The following is an 8,536-nucleotide window of genomic DNA, read 5'->3' as shown; positions in this document are numbered from 1 at the left end:
AAGGAACTCTTAGTTAAGGTTATTTAGAAAACAGTCCACTAGGGAAATATTGTTCTAGGTGCTTGAATAAGAGACAACCAATTGATGAGTCCAGGGAAAAGCTTTGATAGAAAGAAAAGTCTCCACAGTAGAGCAGCAGGAAAGGTACAGAGCTACTGTATCAGTAGCTGCAATGAAACTGGCAAATGAAAAGTTATTTCCAGCCAAAATACAGAGGAAGAATTATTCCAAAACCAGAGCTGGAATAGAAAAAAATCATAGATGCTAGACTGGAACAGGACTTTTTCATTACACCAGAGTGAAATTTTGGTCCAGTGGAAAGGAATAAAGAAAACTTTTGTTAATTTAAGGATGGTCTAAGATTTAGCATGAATCCAGCCTGTGGTGTGCTTCAAGAAGCTGTTGTACAGCTCTTACTGCCAAAACAATCTGCTAATCCAGTAGTTTACAACTACTTCAGAAATTAAAACACCTGTCTTGCTGGTAGGCATCATCCCAGCTCAGCCTCATTAGTATGTTATCCCTGTCCCTCCTACCCCACATGGCTGCAGCTCTGCAGGGGAAGCACAGCTGTGTTCTCCTCGGTGGAACCTGTTCCATTTCTTCTGCCTGCTTTGTATTTCCTGCATTTCACCCACACTTACTGTATGTCTGTAAGGACTTTCTCTGTCTCTAGCTATCCATACATCTTTTTCTTATTGTCAGGCTCCATAAGACTTTGAAGATGTAGTTAGATTTGCAAATTTTGTGGTCTTTGACAACAAACACAGTGTTCTTATTTTGAAACAAATTCTGCCCTGAAGCAAAATCTGTTTTCCCACATGTTTGCTCAACACGGAAAAATAGCTTTCGGCACTTTTTCCTCTGACTCCACCTTCCATGCCCTCAACAAAATGGTTACCTAATTTAAAAAGCATGTTTATTTACCTATGAAAACAGAGTTCAGTTCTGGGGAAATGGGAATTGGATGTTGCTGAGCTTTGTGTTGCATCAATTTATATATATATAATTTTTTATTTTTATTTTTTTAAATAATGAAATGTGAAATGCAGAACAGGATAAGAGAACAGATGAAACTATGCAAAGATTTGTCTTCCAGGAGACCCAGCAATGGCAAGTTCTCTGGGGTATGGAAGACAAAGGATGAGATACAGAACTGTCAGGAACTTCTGGAGAAAGGATGAAAGTATGTAATGCTTCTGTGCTTTTTCTGCTTTCAGAGTGTTTATAGGTAACACCTGGCTGGTTGTACCCCAGATTACCTTCTGTATCTCTACTGTTAGGTAAGCAGGAGAGCTAATGCACCTACACAGAAAAAGACAACAATAATAACAATAATAGTAATAGTTGAGAATTTTGTTAGTTTGGCTATCTGGTTCCTTAGCATATCTAATACATTTCATTTTTGATGTCTAATTCCTTTGATTTTAAAAAGAACAAGTTAGTAATTGGCATGAATCTTTATGGGGTTAATTTGAGTCTACATACCACTTTAAGACCAATGAACAGAGTCCTTTTAGGCACAGAAAGCGAGCTGCAGTCATTTTACATTTTCCACACACAGAGTTTGCAGTCAAAAATATTGTGAATGTTGAAGGTATAGCAACAGCCATTTTGACAAAGTCTGTAAAATCCAGACGGAGGTATCCTGCAGGAACTGGCCTAGATGAAGCCTTGCTCCTGTCACATCAGTAACACAGACTATTAGGTGGATCATGCATTTTCAATTCCAGTTCTTGTATTGCCAGAGCAAGTGAACTCCTGATGCTATACTTTGTGATAAGGCAAATCTAGTATTGCTAGATTTCACATCCAAAATCCCCTCTTATCTGCCTGTCTGGTCCCATATTTAACTGTGAATCTATATTTTATGAACCCACATCTGAACCACCCCCTGTTTATGACCTCTTTCCATTAAAAATAGTCTGTCATCCTCTGTCTGATCCAGTTCCTGCTGTGGCTCATCAGACTGGTTTAAGTTTACTGCTTCAGCCTGGATCTCCCTCTCATTCCTGATCATTGGCTGAAACCTTGTTCTCAGCTGAAACCTCATTCTGGGCCCAAATCATCCTCTTTGGCTGGAGACCTCTTTTGCTGTTAGGCCTTAATCTGTGAGCCTTTCTCAGCCATAGTTGCTTTCTCTCTCTCTCTCTCTCTCTCTCTCTCCACCCCTAATTCATGGCACAATTTAAAGAAGACCTTAATTTTTACATTGTTCTCAAATAAGGGAAGTACTCTTCTTTCTTCTGAATTCTAGGAAACCATTTTAGGAACTTGAACATATACTTTGGACTCAGCCAGTTGCTGACCAGTCTTATGGAGAATACTGTTAATGAAAGATACATCATACTTATTGAGAAATAATAGTTCATCTGCTTCATGTTTGATCTGATTTAATGCATCAACTCAACCCTCATAAGTGTAGAAATTCATCCTATGACTGTGCTTTGTTGTGCAAATCTACAGTTTCCCCAGAGAGATCTGATCTCTTTGTAAAGGTGCATTAGATGCATTTATGGATATTTAGGATTCCTGTTTGTGACTCTTTATTGCAGTGATTAAATTGGTGTTGGAGTAGATGAATGGAAATCAAACCATCTTGCAGGTGGTAATAACACACAGTATTTCTTGAGAAAGGAATTTCAGGTGAACCTGTCTGAACACTTCCTAATTTCCACACTCTCTTGCACTCACAGTTTCACATATACAATTATTCAAATATATCAGCAAAAATTAGTTCTATAGTTTGCTTACTACAGTACTAGCAGTTACTAATTGAATACAACCAGCAAGGAGTAATCTCAACAATTAAGCTTACCAGTGCTTGTTGGTAGACGTACTAGTTTTTCACTGGTTTCTTAAGTCTTTGGCTCCCAATTTAGTCAATATTTATAAAGCTTGAGGATGTTTTCAGGTTTCTATGAGATATGTGTATAATTTAACATAAAATACCTTTTCATTACGAGCCATTATAAAATAAAGGAGAAGTGATTAAAAAATATTTTATATCTGTTTGCATCAGACGTTTTACAAGTATGACAAAACATTGTGTCTATTACCTTTAGTAGACTGTAAACTGTTTCTCCTAGCCATTTCAGGAGCTGCTACTGTTGTACAATCCTATGCAAAAGCTGAAAGCTGTAGGACATTTTCCTAAGCACAATCTGTGGTCTTCTCCACTCCCTGTGCAAGTGTCTGTAGGCACATACAGTATTTTTGTAAATACAGATACAGACATGTACATATAGGTATGTATGTATACCTATGTATAGCCTCAAAATGTTGCTTCATTCAATCTTGACACATTTGGGTTGCATATATTACCTTGGATAGGAACCATGAAGTCCTAGAGAAGGCAAGCCCATAGAAGAAAGCAGCAAACTTTGATTCTGGATACCACCTACAAAATTACATTTTGTAGAAAGATCAGCTCTTCTCCTTAACTGATATGTTTTCAAAGATTTTACTCCACTATATGCTCACAGAAGTAGGGTAGTGACTATTGTAATGCAAAGGGCAATTTTAGCCAGGGCTTGGAAACCAATGCAAAATTTTTCAGACAGACCTTATAGGACTGGGTGATGTCTTTAATTCAAAATAAAAATTCCCATCTAAATAAGCATGTTAGAACTGTGGCCTTCCAAAAATACCATTACTTCCTATTTATGGTTACAGTTTATATTAATGAAACAGAATTTGCTTTTCATATTGATTTTGATGAAGAATTGCTTGGCAAAATGTTGAAACAAAATTTCTGTGTTGGAGTTCTGTCACTTAAACAGGAACAAATATTGGTATGTCAGTTATTGTTCATTTTTCCATTTAATATATGTATATTTTTAGAATTATAATAATAATTGTAATTATACACCTGCTTTTTTTTTTTTTTTAATAACTCAGTCAGCCATAACTGTGAAATATGATCATTAAAAAAGAACAATACCAATTTCCTTGTCTCTTTCCCAGCAAAGATATGTACCTGCTACCTGATTTTTTCTTTCTTTCTAGATTTAACATCCAAGTGGAAGTGGTTGGGAAATTTTCCACTACGTTTGATCCAGACATGTAGCTGGGCCATTTAGGAGGCAGATATGCCTTAGTAATATTTGAATTTGGAGGAATGGCAATTTCTGTTTTCAAATTCTAAGGTGACTAGAATCAATTGTTAGTTCTTGCTAGTAGCACTTAATTATAGCCAGAATATCTCTGCCTTAATACTACTTGCTGTAGCAATTTTATTTATGATTTACTGTGCCCTAAACCATGTTACTTGTAGTTTTACATTAATAGCCTGTGGATGGAAGGATCATAATGTAATTTTGAACTCCACATATAGCAGATGGCTTCCATTTTTAAAAGAACCTATGACTGATGATTCAATAGACAATGTCGCAGTGGCTTTGGAGATAAGGTAGTGGAGGGACCAAGGGAAAAGGGAAAAATTAAGCCAAGCCAGCCTTAGTCCTGAAATCCAAATTGTTTCTGCAACATCTTAAGGTAGAAGGGGCTGATCATGGAATACCTGATCAGATGAAAGAGCAATAGGTGGTCATATGCTAATTGGATTAAGGTCTGATTATAAAACAAAATGACTTGAAGGAAAGATGCCCAAAGTTTCTGGAGCACTGATTCAGGCTCAAGGCAGACAGCAGACTGTATCACCCTGGTTTTTAGCGTCTGCATAATTTATGTGTCCCCTAAATGCAAACTATACCAGAGTATATCTGGTATCCTGGATGCATCCTGGTATCCTGGATGCTGCATCCTGAAATGCAGCAGAGTCACGGTTAATTCTCAGCATGGACACTGTTCTGTCTTCACAAAACTTGCAGGATGCATTGCTTAATCCTCAACAAGACTTCTGTGATGCTACAGTGGGTAATAGATGTGCCAAAAAACTCGCTTTCTACCTTGTCAGGTTGTATTCACAGAATCAGAGAATCACAGAATTTCTAGGTTGGAAGAGACCTCAAGATCATCGAGTCCAACCTCTGACCTAATGCTAACAGTCCCCACTAAACCATATCCCTAAGCTCTACATCTAAATGTCTTTTAAAGACTTCCAGGGATGGTGACTCCACCACTTCCCTGGGCAGCCTGTTCCAATGTCTAACAAATTCAGTTCTAAATTAGCCCTGTATGCTGATCCAGCAAAATTGCTTACATTACAAATTTGTTTAAATATTTATTTACTTGCTATACAGCTGCCAGAATCATCTGCTAGTGCTGCTTATCAACAAATAAAAACCTGTTTGCATGATTGTGATATCTCCTCATGCCAGAAGTGTTAGAGAATATCTATTTACATGATAAATATAGAGCTTTAAACAAATTTATCTGCTGTTGCATTATACACATATTTATTTATTTATTTATTTATTTATTTATTTATTGGGGGGGGCAAATCTTTCTACTTTGTTTTTCTTTTAGACAGATTTTAAAACAACTTTGTATCTTTAGGACTTTTTGTCTTTCACAATAATGTTTTAATCAGATTTACAATTTAGGACATGTGTTAACTGCATGAAGTTTAACAAGGCCAAGTGCCGGGTCCTGCACCTGGGGCGCAATAACCCCAAGCAGAGCTACAGGCTGGGAGAAGAATGGTTGGAAAGCTGCCAGTCAGAGAAGGACCTGGGAGTGATGGTGGACAGTCGGCTGAATATGAGCCAGCAGTGTGCTGAGGTGGCCAAGAAGGCCAACGGCATCCTGGCTTGTATTAGGAACAGCGTGACCAGCAGGGCTAGGGAGGTGATCGTCCCCCTGTACTCAGCTCTGGTGAGGCCGCACCTCGAGTACTGTGTTCAGTTTTGGGCCCCTCGCTACAAGAAGGACATCGAGGTGCTTGAGCGGGTGCAGAGAAGGGCGACGAAGCTGGTGAGGGGCCTGGAGAACAAGTCCTATGAGGAGCGGCTGAGGGAGCTGGGCTTGTTCAGCCTGGAGAAGAGGAGGCTCAGGGGCGACCTTATCGCTCTTTTTAGGTACCTCAAGGGAGGCTGTAGTGAGGTGGGGGTTGGCCTGTTCTCCCACGTGCCTGGTGACAGGACGAGGGGGAATGGGTTTAAGTTGAGCCAGGGGAGTTTTAGGCTAGATGTTAGGAAGAACTTCTTCACTGAAAGGGTTGTGAGGCACTGGAACAGGCTGCCCAGGGAAGTGGTGGAGTCACCATCCTTGGAAGTCTTCAAAAGACGTTTAGATGTAGAGCTTAGGGATATGGTTTAGTGGAGGGCTGTTAGCGTTAGGTTGGAGGTTGGACTCGATGACCTTGAGGTCTCTTCCAACCTAGAAAATTCTGTGATTCTGTGATTCTGTGATTCTGTTACCATGTGCTAAAACTGTAAAATCATGTTTAATATGTGAAGAGCTTTCTTGAAAGGCTTAATTTCCATCACAAAGGCACTGAGATGAGTAGCGCTGCTTATAGAGTCATGAGCATTATGTTTTCTCCCAGGCCTGGGTGGGGTGCTAGGTACTAACTTCTTCTATGAAGGATTGTAAATGGGAGACTGTCCTTTCTGGAGCTACCTAAAAGTGTGATTGTTGATACTTTATGGAGTGAAACCACGCTCTCTGTTCTGCTGGGACACAGTACATGAAGCAAACTTACAAGATAGGAATGCTTGTTCACATGCAGACAATTTGCCAGCAAGATGGGTTGTATTTGGGGAAAGAAAAAATCAGGAACTGCCTACATGCTGTGGAAAAATAATGCCACATCATCTGTTCCCACATCCCAATACTTTCTGCACTTGGGGACTGTGAGATTTGCTCTGCCCTGGGGGAACAAAAGCATGATAAAATCTCTCATTTTGGTGGGCCAGTGAACACAAACCTCTATGTAGGTAACTCTTCTCTTTCTTCTCTGTGGCACTAGGAGATGACAAATTCTTTCTTCAGAAGAGGAGAGCACATACCATCAGCCAGAACAGTGTTATGGGTGGTCGGAAACCTGGGGAGACATGGAGAATCTTTGAAGCAGGGGTTGGAAGAAGAATGGTATTTCCTGGCTTTATAGACAGGGGAAGGGTCATCCCATATTCTCCATTCTTCATGTCCTACCCACCCTCCTTACCTATCTGGAAGAATATCAGTCCTCAGTCTTCTGGGATGTCCATCCTGCAGGATCATAACAGGGTCTTTATGAAGCTGCTTATTTTAGGGTTTCATTTTTTCCAAGAGTCAATGGACAGGTGCATTTTGGACATACTTTGTAGTTTTGCTAGTAGCTACTTCTTTGACAGTTATTGGCTCAACAGCTCTAGAAAAGCTGGATCTGTAAATTCAAGCACAAGAATGCAAAAGAAGTATCTTTCTGTTGTTTCCAGTTGGAGGAACAGAGCTGGGGACAGGTCATCAAGAAGGGTTGGTTTATTGAAGAAAATGCAGGTTTCAGTTCAAAGGAAAAGTAGAGATAGAGGAAAAGTGACAGGAAAATGTGGTCTGCTAGTTGGAATTGGATATAACAGAATGGATGGGAGAGGGGAGGCTTTTAAAAATATAGATGAAGACAGGAGCAAAAGTACCCAGATAGGCATATTGTGTACAAGGGATTAGTCAGGTTTAGGAAAAAATGAATAGTCAAGAGAACAGCAAAGATTACATCGGATTTATGAGAAGGAGGGAAAGGAAGAGCATTAATACAGAGAGATTTTAAAAGAGAGAAATTTTTCATGGTGGTAGGCAGTGGGAGTGGGGAGAAATGCTAGAAATTAGACAGGAAAAAAGGAAGGAAGAAAAAAACATAGTTTATACTGGTTTTAATTTCTCAGTAATTACAGTGGGATGGTACTAATTTGGAGTCCTTTCCATTTAGAATGCAGAATGTCAGTGCAGGATAAATTAAACCTCCGATATCTGAAAATCTTGCAAGTGGTGAGTTAGAAAGTTATAGACATCTTGTGCAACTTCCATGGGGTTTCATTTGCAATACCACACCAATTACACAGATCTTTCTATTCATAAAACACACTTGTGTAAGCATTACCATTCACAAATGACCCATTCTTGGAAGATGACAAAGACTTCATTGTATGGGGCTTTATAAAACAATTATAACAGGTGAAAAACTTCTGCATTCCTTTTTCATTATGTCTTAGGCACTTCTGGGAACAAGAAATGTACTGAGTTACTTACATATCTAACCAGTGCAATGCAATTTTGAGCCTGACAAGCTAGTTAGTCGTCAGCTAAGCTAAGGGAGAATAATGCCGTCATTGTTAAGTCAGAAGGGAAAACTTGCAATTCTATATATGTAGGTAAATATACCGAAAGCGGAGATTCTTTTATGCACCATGAAACCTGCTAGTTTATGCATCCTACCATTTCCAGTCTCATCAAACTTTACAGGGTGTGAAGATGTACAGATTTCAATATAGGTAATGTATATGCAGTTGGACTGGAGCAAGGGACCATGTCCATAACGATCTATCTCCTGCAGATTAATGTCTGGTGCAGGCAGGTATGTCATAAACTATGGCTTAATACGGAGAACCTCTCAATATTTCCCCCATTTTCACTAATGCATTGGGTGCTCCTG

At 39.3% G+C, this 8,536-nt stretch overlaps 1 long non-coding RNA gene across 1 annotated transcript; it reads right to left on the bottom strand.

Annotated features, from left to right (window-relative positions):
- Positions 1-3,329: 3,329 nt before the first annotated feature.
- LOC311427401 lies at positions 3,330-7,094 on the bottom strand. The gene is made up of 3 exons (XR_014687337.1): positions 7,073-7,094; positions 6,833-6,949; positions 3,330-3,400 (listed from the first exon to the last, which is right to left on the bottom strand). It is a non-coding gene; the product is annotated as an uncharacterized lncRNA (long non-coding RNA).
- Positions 7,095-8,536: the final 1,442 nt, after the last annotated feature.

Source organism: Aythya ferina (genome assembly GCF_964211825.1).
Source record: "Aythya ferina genome assembly, chromosome: Z".
In the NCBI taxonomy this organism is placed as follows: Eukaryota; Metazoa; Chordata; class Aves; order Anseriformes; family Anatidae; genus Aythya; species Aythya ferina.
Note: the sequence above shows the minus strand (reverse complement) of the source record. Positions and strands in the feature narration are given on the sequence as shown.